Raw genomic sequence first — 17,083 nt, forward strand, 5'->3', positions numbered from 1 at the left:
ATTCATAAATTTTTAAAAAACTATTTTTCACTAAATTTAAATTTTGCAACACATTTCCTTTTTATTCGAAAATGATGCATTAAATTAATTTGAAAAATATTTGAATATTATAATGTAATATATTAAACAATATATCAAATAATATTTATTTTTATTTATGCCATATATGATACCCCGGTTAAAAAAAATTTGCTCCAAAAACATTCATGACAGCGAGCTTCCAAAATTGAGACAATTTTGAATTTTAAGGTGAACGTTTTTGGAACTTTGAAAAAATTCAAAAGTGAACAATTATTAACTGATGTAAGAAAAATTTTTTGAGCCAAGAAAAAAATTCTTGCATCAACAAATTTTCTTGTCTTGAGAAAATGATTGTCTTCAATTTGTAGTGTAAAACATTTTTTTCACCGAGAAATTCTTTTTTTCTGTGTATTGAAATAAACAAATGAAGTTAAAAATTTACAACAAAACTATACTCCTCTTTTCATTAAAAATGAAGTAGAATATAAACTATTTATAATTGTAGATTCGAGTTTATCTCGGTGTTTATAGAATACAACAAAATTATTCGTATGTATTATTATTGGAATGAGCTGATTTTCGTGAATTTCATTTTAGAGACGCCATAAAACTAACATGAAGGGCCAGTAGGGGATTTTATAACTACGGGTGAGAAGAGAAAGGGAACAGAATGATGCCGGCTGGTAAGCAGATGGCTGTTCCGTTTATTGGTTTATTCGTCGGTAACGGCGATGTGTTGCGCCCGAATAAAGTTTTTTAAGTGTGTTCGAGGATGAATTCTATGATGGTGTACAAATCTACTGATTTATATCAATGAAAAAAGTTACTATGGTTTAACGTCAGTCATTGCGAAAACCATCGATAAATTCACCAGGTATATAAATTTAAATAACATCGCAAAACCGGTAATCCGTAACAAGTTTGTGTTGTGAAAATATGACTTAGCTTTACACATATCTATATATACACACATATATATGTATACACTGATATTTTAATATTTAACAAAAATACTCAATCTGAGATAATACTTTTCCTTTATTGTTTTATATTATTTTGCAATTAATATTGTCAACAAGCTATGAAAAGTAATTATATGTCAGACTACGATATTTGATACATAATACTTATTCTAATATGGATAATAAACAAGTCAATTGTCATGTTTAATGCAATTCTCACCTTTTTGTAGTTAAACGCAGAGATTCAAGAACCAGAAAAAACCATCAATGGAAGCGCAAAGTGAAAAATAAACGGAGAAATGAATTTGAAAGTTTGGGAAATCAAATCATATTTAAATGGTGAATAGAATGGTAGCATCCCAGTTGCTCAGCGTCAGCATCATTTTATTTAATCTAGAATGATGGCGCTATGTGGACGAAGGCCGATCAATAATACGGTACATGTATATTACATTCAACATATTTATAATGAAAAATCTAAAAGTCACTTACATCATAATTCCAGTTAATAATTTTTTATCCCTTCAAAGTAATAGAAGATATATTTATTAAACGAGTTTTTTGTAAATTCAATTTTTTTTAATCATAAGAGCAAAACAGTGTACTCCCAAAAATTTCATGAAAGACGTTTGATTTTTAAACATTCCAAAATCACTTTTGTAGATATGATTGAGCATTCTTTGATTTATTTTTTACTGTTTTTAAAAAAATTTTGTTCCAGTAAAAAAATAGTATGAAATGCATTTGCTTTTTTTTTATCAATTTGCAATAAAAGAATTTCCAGTTTCAAATTACTTCAGATGTATTTCAATAATCAATTCGAAAATATTTAAGGGAGGCTGGGGCAAAGTGGGCCCCGTAAGCTCGAAACGGAATTATCTTTACTTTTTTATTACTCGTTACACTACTTCATAGGCCCTTGTTTGTTATTTAACATTGATAAGCTGTGTCCATTAAAATTGAAAAATCGAAAATTAGGGACAAAGTGAGCCCTCATCTAAAAGAATTATGTAAGACAAATTTATTACTCGTTTTACTTTTTTTTTAATTCTTCATTTCTATTATATTATGAATAAGCTGTATTCATAATAAATTACGAATTTTAAAATATGGGGCAAAGTAGGCCCCCTCCAAAAATTTTGTCATAAAATTGTTCTTCATTTGCTTTACTTTTTTTCAGTTCATTTTGGTAATTATATAGAAGTGGGGCTGCCTACGTTTTTTGCGATAAAAAAAAAAGTATTTGAGTATTTTAAAATAAAAATTTTTTTCAATCTTCATATCTAAAAAAAAGAAAAAAAATTATTATAATACAGAAAAAAAAATAGTAAAAAAAAAAAAATAAAAAATTTTTCAGACCTAATTTATGTAAAAAGTAAAAAAAAAAAGCTCATTTTTGATGTTTTCTAAAATCCGTCCAAATTAAGATATCGAAATGGTCTTGGCGCCATTTTCTTCAGTTTTTAATGTACTTTACGAAAAAAAATATGATAATAACCCAGAAAATAGTTTTGGATGGAATACCATTGAAAAACTAAAAAAACTTTCAATAAAAAAGTGAAAAAAAAAATATGTTATCTAAGTTTTTTGGATAAATGTCAATACGCTCTCATAAATCCGCCGAAAAGCTGGAAAAAATGGCACCAAAACGAAGTCTGTATCTCAAATACTTTCTTTTTTTATCGCAAAAAACGTAGGCAGCCCCACTTCCATATAATTACCTTCATTTTCATGCTGTTGACGATAGTACTTGTATTTTCTGCGAAAAATTATACTCTGAATCAGTCGAATCATGGATTCCATACGGCCAGTGTGAAAATTGGGCCCCTTGATGCAGAGCGGCCCCCCTAAAATTTTGATCAAAAAAAATTTTTTTGTTTTTTGTATAATTACTATAAATCCGATACATTTGTGCATTTTTAGTCCTACGGATAAAACCTGGGCCAAAATAGACCGGCTGAAAATTCTGAAAAAATAATTCTTTTAAGTTTTTATGGTCAAATTATAAAAAATTTAATATACTAATCTATTTTTCGGCTGATTTTCTATAGCTGGCGCGAATTGGGCCACTAGAAATATTCGAAAATAATAATTTATTTTGTAATTGATAAAATTTTTTAAATAATGCAAAATGATCTGTAATCTAAAAAATCAAAAAACACGTTTTTTGGGTTTAAAATAATGACAAGAAGTATAGAATATTTTTTTTTATTTTTATTGAATAACAATTAGTTATCAAGCTCATTGAGGAGGAATGATTTATTACACCTTACAAATTTTTTTGAGTGATATAAAATCAAAAATAGTCGTCAAGAAAAATAAAAACATTCTTAATAATGAAAAAAATTTAAAAGAAAAAAAAAGTTTATCATTTTTTGGAGGGGGGCCTTTCTGCCCCACAAAGAAATTTTTATTTTTCAGAAATTTGGCAAAATTTCCATAAATTTGTTCGAAATAGGAAAAAATTAAAGTGATCTGATGGTTGAAAGCCACAAAAAGAAATAATTGGGTTAGGGAGACCGCTCTGCCCCACCCTTCCTTGATAAGTAATTTTTTACGACATAAATAAGCTAATAAGTAATAAATGAATAGTCGTCAAAAAGTAAAGGTTACTTATTATGAGCCCTGTTTATAGCAAATTTCAGGATGTCCACTTTGCCCCCAAATTTTTTAAGCCTTCCAAATTTTAGTCGGACCCACTTTGCCCCTCCCAACCCTACAATTGTTGAATTTTTGAAATTTAATTAACTTTTAATAACTTTTTAATTTATTACTTTAAACAATATTTAATGTCTTTTTTTAAAATATCTTCTTTGAAATTGAAAGTAACCTAAATCTTTTACTTTAAAGTTCATCATAAATAGTTATTAACAAATAAAAAATTAACAACCTGAAGTATACTATAGGAAGTCAAACTTTTCAAAAATTTAAAGTGTCCGTCGAAAAATCTTAATGACTTTTATTTTATGGTAAAAACTATAAAAATTTTTTTTCTTTCTTTGCATCCAATAATTATGTGAAATGTAATTTTTTGTTATGTAAATTACTTATAAGAAAATTGAATCAAATTGGATCAGAAATTTTTTTTTTTACATCTTTTACGGGGTACCACATTTTGCCCCCAAAAAATGAAAATTATTTTTTTAACGAAAGTTAAAAATTTTTTCCAATGACTTTGGACATCATTTAAAAAAAAGATTTAACGTAATTGAATACCCGAAAACTTGATATTTCATTAATACCCCGATTCGCCCCTCCCCTATATTATTTAGTTTACACAGAAATACACTCCTACATAAACATATAAAATATCTCGAGGCACAGTGATACAAATATTTAAAAATACTAGTAAAGTAGTTAATAAACAATTGAAATTAAAATGGAATATTTTAATTACTACGTCGCCGATATAATTAGGACTGATCATTGTAGACTTTCTTGTAAACAATTCGAATCGATTCAATGTTAATACTATATAAATAGATATACATTCATCATTGAGTAAATCGTTTGATGTAATCAGGGATAATAGTTGCTTTTACAAGCTTTAATACCAAGAATCGAGTAATATTTCAAAAACAGCTTATTTCATGTTTATTGCAATGCAAACACTTTGAAAAAGGTTGATGAAGGTCAAAGAGTTAAATTCCTAATACATTGAGTGAAATTTGTGTTGACATGCAACTAAGGATTTTGACACTTTCACAGATTTAAGTGATGGATTAACGTGACCGTTCTAACCAGATTATGTATATTCCTTTTTAAGTAGCTTTCTTCATGTTTTACAAAACAGGTATATCTCATTACAAATTTTTCAAATCGGCTTAACTTTAGTTTAAGAAGTATACAATTTCAGATAATCAGCTAAATATTTAATGATGTTCATAAATGACAGCTTTTCTGCACAATTAGTTTTTTTACTAATTCATTTTATGCTGAAAAATTAGAATTAAATTTATCTATATATGGGTCGTTCTACGTCAAATCGTCTTGGGCATGAAACTGACCATTTTGACGTAGCTAATTTTTTATGTTATTTCCAATTAAAAATTTTTGAATGACTGTCACTTTTTAAGAAAATAAGTATCGCTATGTTTAACCCGAACCGAAAAATTTGATCTGATTTTAGTTTAGTTCGACTATTTGATCTGCTTTGGTCTTTTACAAAAATTTTAAGCTGTTTTAGAGCTGGTATTTTAAAAAACAATTGCGTTACGAGCAGACCAAAGTAGATTAATTCTTAGACTTTAAAAAATTATAGTTATAAAAATTTACAAGGACAAAACTAGATTAAATCATGAACTTAAAAAATTTTTATTCATAGGCAATATTTATAAAAAAAATATTAAGCTGCAGAATTGATTAAGTTTTGTTTACTATTTATTTAGTATCTTTTATTAAAGATGTCGGCAGTTAATGAGAATTTGACTGCTTAATTTTTAGTTGCCTTGACTGAATATTTATAGCATTGAATAAAAGGATAAAACAACTCTTAAAATGTCAAGAAATTTTTCTTATTTACTGGATATAATCGAGAATATGTTGGCATTACAAAACATCAGAATTCTTGTGCCACGGAGAAAAATTTTGGCTCAAAATCTACCAATTTTTACAATGCTGTCGACCAAACTTGAAACAGAAAGTAAAGCATCTAAAAAATTACTATACTATTGTAAGAAATTATTATCTGCATCAAATTTATTTCAAGGTATAAAAGTAATTGATATTAAAGCTTATCGATAAGTTTCTCGGGCATAATAAGTATTGTGATACAGCATAATCATTTTTTATAAGAGCATAATAATTTTTTTTATGCTTTACTTCCTGTTTTAAGTTTGGTCGACAGCATTGTAAAAATTGGTAGGTTTCGAGCCAACATTTTTCTCCGTGTGTCATCTTATTACAGAAGCACATTAGCATGTTTCAAATACCAAGAAAATTAAAATAAATTAATAAATCTAGATTATTATTATTATTATTTATATTTATAAAAAGTCTGTTTCTGTCCTTAAAAATTGAACACAGACTAAAAATTATAGCAAATAAAGTCTGTTTTTGTCCTTAAAAACAATTGAACACAGACTAATAATTATAATAAAAAAGTTTGTTTTTAGTGTAAACCCGATTTAAAACAGACTAAATATCATACGAAAATAAATCTGATTTTGGCCTGGATAATGACTAGTACGGATAAACACAGATTAAATTTCTATATAAAATAAATATGATTTATAAACTTGAATTAAAGAAAAAATATTTGAATTTATCATTTATTTTATAACAGATCTAATTTTTTTATCTGGGAAATCATTATTAGATTTTTCAAATAGTTATAGACATTCAACAATTTTAGCTATAATCTTTAAGAATTAATAAAGCTTTGAGGAGTTAAAATATAAATCTAACGGGTACTTAGATGCGTTTTTCAACATGGACTATAACATATTGAAAAAAAGAGCCATCCACCCTTACCCGGAATGGAAAGGTAGATTTCTTATATATGTAAATACAATAAAGCTACAATAGTGTAATTAATACTTATTTTGTAAGCTTCAACATGAATTTTAAGGAGATGGGTTATGCCTTATTATTCAGAAGTTATTAGAAGACTAAGCTGCAAAAATAAGCTTTTTTATTTTTTTTGAAATTTTCGATTTCATCAAATTGTTAGAAAAAATGTTTAAAAAAATCAAGTATTACAGTGAAAATTAAAGCTAATCGTTCAAATTCGGAGATACTTTTTACAGAATTGAGCTATCATTTTCGGTTCAAAAGTTATTTTAGGATAAAGCCAGAAAATTAATTTTTATGAAAATCAGAAAAAAATTCTAAGACCCACAACTTCCAAACTAATCGACCGATCGGGCTCATCTTTGAACTGGATCAAGGTTATTGTCCAATAAATAAGTGTATAAAATTTCATTAAGATCCGTTAAGAATTGCGGGCGCTATCGTGATGACAAGGCGCGTTATATTGTATATATATATATATATATATGTATATATATATATATATATATATATATATATATATATACATACATACATACATATATAAATTTTTGAGCGGATGGTATTTTTTGACTCTACTAGGTAAAATAAGATATATGGTGGCAAAATTCTTTGATAATTCGATCATGAGACCCATTGCAATAGGCCGATTTCTAAAGAAATCTACCTAAAAATCTGGAAAACGGTTAACCCTGTAAGCCAGCCCCAAAACTTTCCGTTGTTTTCAAGCTCCTTGAGCTCGAAAACATTATTGTGAATACATTTTCGAGCTCTTTGAGCCTGAAAATACTTTTAAGTACGTTAGTTATTTAAAGCTTTTCGAGCTCAAAAAAAACTATGTATTTCATGAAACATTCAAGTTTTAACTTCTATGTATGTACGATTATTCTTTAAGAATCACGTAGATTTGGACAAAACATCTCAGCTAATGAGTCTACGTTTTTACATTTGATATTGTAAAAATAAAAATTGACAAATGTTAAAAAATTGATAATCTTTTTCGAATTTTCAGTGAATGTAAAAGACACTATAACTGGATGATCTAAAAAACAGCAAAGTCACGAGCGTAAACATGAATACAAGAACGAAAGAATAATACCGCTATAAAGGAGCGCACATGAATTGGCAGGATGAGCTGCGTCATGTTTGACCCGTTAACAATAGGTTGATCTTAGATTCAAAGTCAATCGAATGCTGTCAACGATAGTGCAAGTGAAATGATATATATACTGTTGAGATAGTCCTCGTTTTAAATCACTTATGTTCAAAAATGATTTATGAGTATGAATCTTTACAATATTTTTGAATAAAATTCAGGCACATAATACACTGAGAAAACAGAATATTCAATTTAAATGAATAGATTTGTTTGAAACTATTGAGAAATATTCATTTGATATTAATCAACTTTGTTTAACATTAATACTTGAAGAAATCGTTCAGTAAACAAATTTTGTTGAAAAAAATTACACTGCAGCTTGCGGCGCTATGGTCGCCACCATCCAAATAAAAATTTCTTAACTATAAGCAAGTCTTTATTCAATTCATTTAAATAAATGTTTTCATTCAACCATATCTTTGCCTCATATGAATAAATCTATTTTTGGTTTAAACAAATTGTCTTCTCAGTGTATTTATAAAGCGAAAGTATTGGATAAGTTTAATTAACTTTTTTTTTTGTTTTAGACTATAAAAAAAGTGGGAAAACTATATTAGAATGTTGACTACATTCTAAAAAATAATGATTGTGGTAAGAATTCAATGTTGTATTATGATAATTATACACTGTAAAAAATTTGCGGAGTGAACGTAAAGTTGATAATTTTTTATTTATTCACACGGAAAATAAAAATAAGTGCTACAACAGGGCGCAGTCCTGTGGGAGCAACAGGATTTTTATGTAACTGCAACAAGACACATACTGTGGGAGCAACAGGACAAGATCCTGTTGCAGCACCTGTTTTTTTTTCGTGCACCCCCCTTCGGCGTGGATTTTAACGGTAGGGTATTGGAAAATATTTATTATAAAAAAATTCGGCAAAAAACAATCGTAGTAAAACACCCAGAGTAAATTACCTATACAAAGTTATGTGGCTCGGTCTTTTAGATTTTGATATTTATATTGAGTACGGAAATAATGACGAGGTCCCTTAACATATATTCACGAGAAATAATTTACAAAAATTATAAGCAGCTGGTCATAAGAACTTTCACGCTTATGAAGTTAAAGAAATAGATTTTTCATTTTTCATCATTAAGGGAGCTCCCCCGTGTGACGGCCTATTTTTAAGAGTTTTTCGGGAATTTTGTTTTTGACGATCAATGAAAAAATCGAACTTTAAGTTTTTTTATCATTTATTTATTAATTTTTCAAGACTATGTAAATCAAAATTCAGAGAAAAATCTGCGTTCCAACGTAAGTTGTACCACTCTGAAGACACCTTCCTCGATAAAAAGTATGCTCACTTCCTCGACGATTTTGGCACATCGGCAAACCATTTTTAAATATTGAAAATTGGATTTTTGGCAGACTTCTGAAAGAAAAGTTTTAAATTTCATGTTTTTTTTATTTTTCCGTTACGAAAAAATAGAAATACTCAGAACTTACAGATGATTCTAGATCGTGCGTCTACCTGTGTTGAGCCTACCATAGAAATTTCAAACAAATCGATGAAACCATTCTCAAGATATGATGAAGGAAAGTTTAAAAAACACCATTTTGAAAAAAACGCGTTTAGAGTTTCAAGTTCGGTTAAAACTATAAGAATCCTTACTTACCATCGTTCTGCGATGCCTGGTCTAAAGAGTACTCCTTCCTCTTCTTCTCGAAAGTCTTTTAAAGTGGATTGCTCTACTCTTGCTTTAATTCCGGCTTTTATTACTTCTCACAATAGGCCCAGACTCCTGTCACAACTCATCAAAGCTTCAAATATCTGCTTCTTCTAACTCTGCTGTATCTTTATAACGACTTCGAATTTGATGAAATCACTTTACTAGCGTATTCTACACATGTTAAGGGAGACCACTAGTGTGACTGCCTGAAAACAGACGATTTATGATAATTTTTCTAAAGAGAACTACTGCATGCAATATTTTAATGTTTTAAGGATATATTTGTGGATATATAATGAATATGAGATAAAATTTTTGGACCAAAAAACTCAAAATTCAGCGAGTTATTCACAATCACCCAACGCTAAAAAAAAAATCGGTCTATTAGTTGACCCTGCGAGCCAGCTCCAAAACTTCCGGCTCTTTTCGAGCTCCGTAAGCTCGAAAAATTGTTGTGAATCTATTTTCGAGCTCTTCGAGAAATTTTGAAATCGATCCATTGAGAAAAAATTGAAAGAAAGCCGCGTCGAATGACAGCATAACTATCAAAATCGGTTCATTCGTTCAAAAGTTATAGATATTTACATACATACGTACGTATATACATACACTCGAACATCATCGCGAAATTAGTCAGGATAGCTTCCTAAAACCTCAAAACGTCAAAACCTGATAGAAATTAGGTTTTCGAAAATCGGACCGAAACCAATAACTTCCCGAATTTTTGAAAATTTTCAATTTTCTTAGCAGAAGTTAAAAAAGTTCTCCCACTTAATAAAGTACTTTCACAGTACCCAGGTCAAGAATATAACTTGGTTCAGGTCTACTTCACTTCACTTTACTTTCTTTTGAAGGTTTGCGATTTGCTGACGATTACCCGATAATATCTTGACTTTTTCGACTTAAGTTAAATTTCTGTCAACTTTTAGAGCTTTTTTCATCTTAGTTTGAACTTATTCGTATTTTTTTATCTTAGTTTGAACTTATTCGTCTTCAGTTCGAGCACGACAGTCATTGACCTTACTTTTGACTTGCTCAATCAAGTCGAAAAAAAGATATTTATTCGCCTTACTTCAATCTTGTTCAATCAAGTCAAAAGCAAGCATTTTTTTTGTTGTGTGAAATGTGTTTTCACGGATTCTAGAAAACGCTAGCATACGAAAGCGAATGAAAAAAAATTTTTTTCACAACACCGAGCCCTGAGTCTAGATTTTCGATTGATTTTCTATAGATTTTTTTAGACGGCGATCCTGATTAAAAGTAGGGCGTCAATGAAACCAAGTCAATTTCGATGATCCCAATTTTTTCGTCTTAAATCGTGACTAAGTAAGCCACTAGAGTCGAAACCAATGCGAAAAATCAATGCATTTCATATCTCCATAAACCAAAGTCGAGTTCGTCGCCTGAAAATCGGTTCTAAATTCCGACTTAGTAAACTAAGTCTACACCAAGTTTTATTTTTGACCCAAGTATATTTTATTTTCAATTTCAGGATAATCAGGTGCGATCAAAGTTCTGAAATTCTGGAAATTTAAACCGTTTAACCGTAAAAAACAATAATAGACAAATAAAGTCTGATTTTGGTCTGGATAAAAACAAAAAAAGGCAAATAATTCACTTCGTAGACGAAGTAAATCGGAACTTTATCTTTCTCAGCTGAGTGATTTCTGAGTAATCTTGATTTTTCTTTATTTTGCATTCACTTCTATTCGGAATTTTAATACTAAACTAAGCTCCCTTTCTGAGTGGATTTCACTTCGAGAGGATTAAATAAATAAACAGTCGTCCGCAATTTCTTTACAGTGTATTTTAGAAAAGTATAACAAAAACACACTTGTAAAAATCAAGCTGATACTAATAACTTATTTTTTCGAAAATTTTCAGTTTTCTGAGTAGAAAATTCAAAATCGTAGTCATCTTCATTGCACTCATGCTGTATACCGGTGGAAACAATTTTTTTTTAGTGTAATTTATGATACTGGGCTGAGAACGAAGCGGATAAAAACAGATTATTGTAATATTTGAAAAATAATTATTATATTTTAAAATAAAGGCCCAGTTAATGTTCTACATCTACCCTGTAGATCCGAATTTGTTTGAAAAGAGGCGACAAATTCGGTTCTAGAGAGGTTTGTGTGGTGCATACAGAGCTACAATGGTCTCAATAATTATTAATGATAACAAGATCAAATAAATTGACTGAGAGTGTCCAGGTTAAAAAGAAAACTTGATATAGACTTGGTTTACCAAGTCGAAAGTTGACTTTTTTTTACGGAGATATGAAATACATTGAATTTCCGCCGTGGCTTAGACTTAACTGGGTTACTTGGTCACGATTAAAGATGAAAAAGTTGAAATCATGTCGAAATTGACTTGGTTTAGACTTATTCGACTCAGAATATAAGGTGAAAAAGTAAATCAAATCGAAATTGACTTGATTTAGACTTATTCGACTTAAATTATAAGGCGAAAAAGTCAAAACTAACGTGAAATAATTTTTATATATTAAGGCGAAAGTAAGGCAAATAAATAACTTTTTTTTGACTTGGTTCAGCAAATCAAAAGTAAGATGAATGACTATCGTGCTCGATTTAAAGACAGATAAGTTTAAACTAAGATCAAAAAATACAAATAAGATAAAAGTAGTTGAAACTAAGATGAAAAAAATTAAAAAAGTTGAAAAAAATTAATTCAAGTCGAAAAAGTAGAGATCTTATCGAAAAATCGTCGGCAAAACGATAACTTCAACATAATAATAAGGTAAAGCGAGTCTGAATCAAGTTTTATTTTTGACCCAGGTAAATAAATTATTCAAGCATTTTATATTAGGCTATTAGTTTAATTTTAAGATATTATACATATAGTATACTATATCCAAGATTTTTCGTAATATTGTAAAATGAAGTAAGCCGTTATTCAGCGGATAGTATGTAACAGTAAATTTGTAAAATAAATTGTATTCAAGTGGCATATGAACTCTTGATCAAAAAATTCAATAAATAATCTCAAAAAGTGTTTATTAAATTAGATGCGACATTTTATAATACAATAAAATTTAACAAAATTATCATGTACCAAGCGTTAAAAAATTGTCAAGCGTGAACTTCGTTGACAAGGCGGAAATCCTGCTCTTTTATCAAATCGATCAATTTGAAAGTTCGTCAATTGCGATCGATAAGGAAAATTATATGAAATAAATAAAATTCGATTCAGAAAATTCATCAACATTGAAAAAAAAAATAACAGAGTATCTTTAGAACAATATCAAATAAAAGTTTAAAAAAATATATAAGAATTTAAAACAAAACGAATCACGACATACAAATAATTATATTGCTGTACCCAGAAGTTATTGTTTTCGTGGAATGACGGAATTAATTGTTATATTCAATATATATTTTAATTAATGAAATATTATTTCGTTATTCAGTTCTCAAGCTGTTGCACTGTAAATCGAAGTGTTTAAACTTTAAACACTTAAGTGTTTAGTTATTTAAATACATTGTGGTCACTTTCTACACACTTGCAAACATTTAGAAAATGACTACAATGTATTTAAATGGCAACTAAACACTTAGGTGTTTTAAATAAGAACACTTCGATTTACAGTGTGTGAGTTTAGATTGTTGTGTCATGAATTAATAAGCCTCTCCTCATTCACTCCAGATTTTATCCACGTTCACTCCGCAAATTTTTTACAGCGTAACAGTCGCTCAATGAATTACATAATAGTATATAAGTGATAACCGGCATATAAAATACAATGTTATTAAACACAAAAGAAGATATATTAATAGCCATCTTTAAATATAATAATAAGATTACGGAACATCATTCCGCTAATAATTACAGTATAATTACATATTGTTATCACTACAGAGTGAGACAAGTATGGATGCTAGGGCGCTAATTGATAATGGCTAATTAAATCCAAGGATATTAAGCAGCCGATGTTTTGACATACACTTTTTTACATAGTGTGACTAGTCCAGTTAAGGGAGATGACTATAGAAGGTATGTGTAGGCAACTGCAAGGTACAATACCGATTGTCACCGAGGATTACAGATAGGAACTATTACGTCTACTACAGATTATACAAAAAAAAATTAATGATAAGACTACTGATTGGTGGTCGGTAACCACTATCATACTTAGTAAGTAATTAACCACTGGAATCACTAACTACAACTACCACAATAGATAATTCCTACTGATTCTGGTACTCTTGACGAATTTCAATGTGTGTTTTTTCACAATCCATAAGACATTAGCTTATATATTCGAGATTCGCCTCGAAGATTCAAAATGTTTGAATAATTCGAAATATTCGAATAGGTCGGAATTTTCGAATATTTCGAATGATTTTAATAGTTCGAAAGGTTCGAATAGCTCGAAAGATTCGAACTTTTTTAAATCTCACGTTCATTGAATTTATGACTATATGGACTGATTCCAGGTACAAATATAATAATATAATAGTTTTTTAATTTAATAAAACCATGAATACTAAATTTCTCAAATGCAAAAATATGATTTACCGAAGATTCGGAAAAATTTCGAACCAATCGAATCCTTGAAACTATTCGATATTCGAATCGAATATCTAACCATTCGATTCAATTCGAACAAGATTCGCATATACCCCTAATTATGTCACAAATTACTATAACCATTGCATTATTTACTATGGTCATAGTAGTTTTTGCATGTATTTATTTCAATTTTCGCCAAATGGCCAACACAGTCTGGCTTTACTATGACATCATAGCATTTCAAACTAGAATAATTTCTCTGTGTAGCTGCATTAGTTTGTACAGTGTTCTTAACTTTAGCAATTTTTACAGTTTAACTCTGTAATTTTTTATGCATGTAGATGTATGACTTAAATACAAGAATAACTTTCGCGATTTCAACGCACTTGGTCACCAAGTTAACTAAGGCACAGGAATCATACTTCTCATCCGCCAAAAATCGACGGTTCGAGCCTACTATTCAGCAGACAAAAATCCAGATCTCTACTATACTGATGTAGATAAATTGATAATAATAATATTCAAAACAACTATTAGAATTTCTACTGAAGTAAAATGTAATTTTTATTTATGTGATATATGAAACAACAAAATTAACAGTTTGAAATAATGAATTTATTTATTTTCTGTGTAGAAATTTTTTAAGTAAAAATTAAGAAAGAAGAAATACATTTTGCGCTATGAAACTGTAAAATTTTATTTTTATGTCTCATTTAATAAAACTTAAACGATTTATATGAAGTATTATAGTGTGGGGTTGTAATTTCTAGATTTATAAGGAATTCGTTTTACTCTATAAGATAGATTTCTTATTTGATACTGTGATAGTTATTATGCAGTAACATTGCGTTAACTTTTATAGTTTTGCTTGCAAAGAGACGCATAACTATTTGAAAATCCAATAAATGCCAGAACGTATAGTATCAATAGATGTTTTTTTTTTTCTTTTATATATACATTTATTAACATTTCAAAGAATTTTTTTTATGTCACATGAATTTAAAAGTTGTGCATATTATTAATTTGTGAATGAGTTTGCCTTATATATATTTTTTCTTTTTTTTAGCAATAATAAGTTTTTGTAGGGTTTTATTTTTTATTGTCAATAAAATTTATATATATATATATATATATATATGCTTCAACAGCCATACATTAATAAATATGATGTAATTTTATCTCATTAGTAAGTGAATAAAGTGCTTAAATGAGTCTACATAATTACATCTTGCGTCGATGTTTCTGTCTTAGTCAATCATTCACATAAAATGTATGCGTAGCAATGTGCATAAGTACACATTACACAACTCCATATTGGCTAAAAGGTCATAATTTATTATTGCCAAGCGTGTAACATTCATAATTGATGGTTAATAATCTATTCCTTTCACTAATAAGATAAAATTAACTGTTTTATTTTTATATATTTTATTTCCACAAGAAATAGTTTTTGGTAATCTAAACTATATTTTATAAAACATTCGACTTATATACTTAAAAGCCAGGATTTCGCCATTTCAATACTCATTTATTTGATTTATCAGAAAAAAATATATGCATTTTAGACACATGTATTATTGATGTGAAGATTATCTATAAATAAGTCTGCACAGAAGAAAAGGATTTCTCGATGCAAGAAATTTTTTCTTGCTCCAAGAAAAATATTGTTTTCAATTCATAATGCCAAAATTTTTTTGGTTTCAGTAAAAACTTTCGTTGGGCGAGTAAAAATTTTTTGTGTCAAGAAAATTTTTTTATCCGGGTGGTTAAGAAAACCCAAATTACTAAAACTAAAATAGGGGGGTGGAGTAAAACGGGATATCCTCAAAAATTTCATAAAAAAACTTTCTTTTAAAATGTTTTTTAAATATTCCCAAATTACTTTTGTAAATACCCATGTAGAAAAAAGGTTAAAAAAGTGTTGACTATTCTAAACTTCAATATATGACACAATGACGAACCGTTTTTGAACGATTTTCAAACTTCTGAAAGTACACAGAAAAAAACAATTGACTTAATAGTACAAATTAACATTTTTCAGTCCAAAATACGTTCCGAAAAAACTGACCGTGAAATATTTTTGAACGTTTTTCGTTTTAGCATATCTTAATAATATAAGGATATTGATTTTTGTCTTAAATTTTCAAAAGTTTTAAGAACATTCAAAAAAAGTTTTTCGTCGTGTCACGTTTTGAAGTTTAGAATAGTCAATACTTTTTTAACAATTTTTTTACATAGTTATCTTTGAGCATTGCTTTGAATTTTTTTTTTCACCGTTTTCGAAAAATTTTGGTTTTGTAAAAAATAGTACGAAATCAATTTGATTTTTTTTCTTATAAATTTACGATAAAAGAACTCCCAGTGTAAAACTACTTCAGATGTATTGCAAAAATCCACTTGATAATATTTAAATTAAAAATGGTTTATTTTTTAAAAAATTTATGGGGACCATAGATTTTTTAAATTATAATTTTCTGATTTTTCCAGGTATTCCAGTCAAATAATTAAAAAATTTTCTGAAACTATATAGATATATCAAATCCTTGGAAATATTTATATTCAATTTAAAATAAAAGAGCGTAAGTCGGTTCAATAAATAATCAATCATTGTCGTTAAATAAAACTTTATTTTATTATTTGTCAATATTGATCATAGGTTTTTTTTTATGTATTAAATGAATAACTTTTTATTTTTTATTTTAATCCATGGTTTTATATAACTTTCTCTATAGTAAAATATAACTTTTCATTTTTTACTAGAATAAGTTTCATAAATAAGAACTTTTTAAAGAATATTAATTAGATAAACTATAAATAGTGAAACTTATTAGTCTAATACTTATGTAGACTTGTAATGTTTTTGGTTTTTTAACTTATCAATATGCACCAATATGCATGTTAATAGCTTGAAGATTCTGACGATTGGGTTCTACTAAGACTTTTTTTTTCTCTTAGCCTATTTCATTTTAACTGCTCCATTCTTTCGTTATTGAAATCAATTTCTACTAATTTTTTTTCAATATGGTATTACTATCGCATTCGCGCCGCGTCATTTTTTGAACAGTTTTGACAAAAACAAAAAATTTATCGGATTTTTTCAGTCAAAAACAAAGAAAGTAAAAATTTTTCCAGCTTTGTGACGAAATTTCCTGACTTTTTCCTGATTTTTCCAGTATATTTTTAATTCCCTGACACGGAAAACAATTTTTTGTAACCACAAGATA

The 17,083-nt window shown here is 28.3% G+C and overlaps 1 long non-coding RNA gene across 2 annotated transcripts in view; it reads left to right on the top strand.

Moving 5' to 3' along the window:
• LOC103580583 (uncharacterized) overlaps positions 1–17,083 on the top strand; it is a 31,154-nt gene that overhangs the window by 3,114 nt on the left and 10,957 nt on the right. For both annotated transcript variants that reach the window (XR_549599.3, XR_549600.2), the window contains exons 2-5: positions 619–895; positions 1,214–1,420; positions 7,507–7,775; positions 8,181–8,244. This is a non-coding gene — a long non-coding RNA (uncharacterized LOC103580583). The remainder of the gene's footprint in view (positions 1–618; positions 896–1,213; positions 1,421–7,506; positions 7,776–8,180; positions 8,245–17,083) is intronic.

Source organism: Microplitis demolitor, chromosome 3, assembly GCF_026212275.2.
Source record: "Microplitis demolitor isolate Queensland-Clemson2020A chromosome 3, iyMicDemo2.1a, whole genome shotgun sequence".
Taxonomy (NCBI): Eukaryota; Metazoa; Arthropoda; class Insecta; order Hymenoptera; family Braconidae; genus Microplitis; species Microplitis demolitor.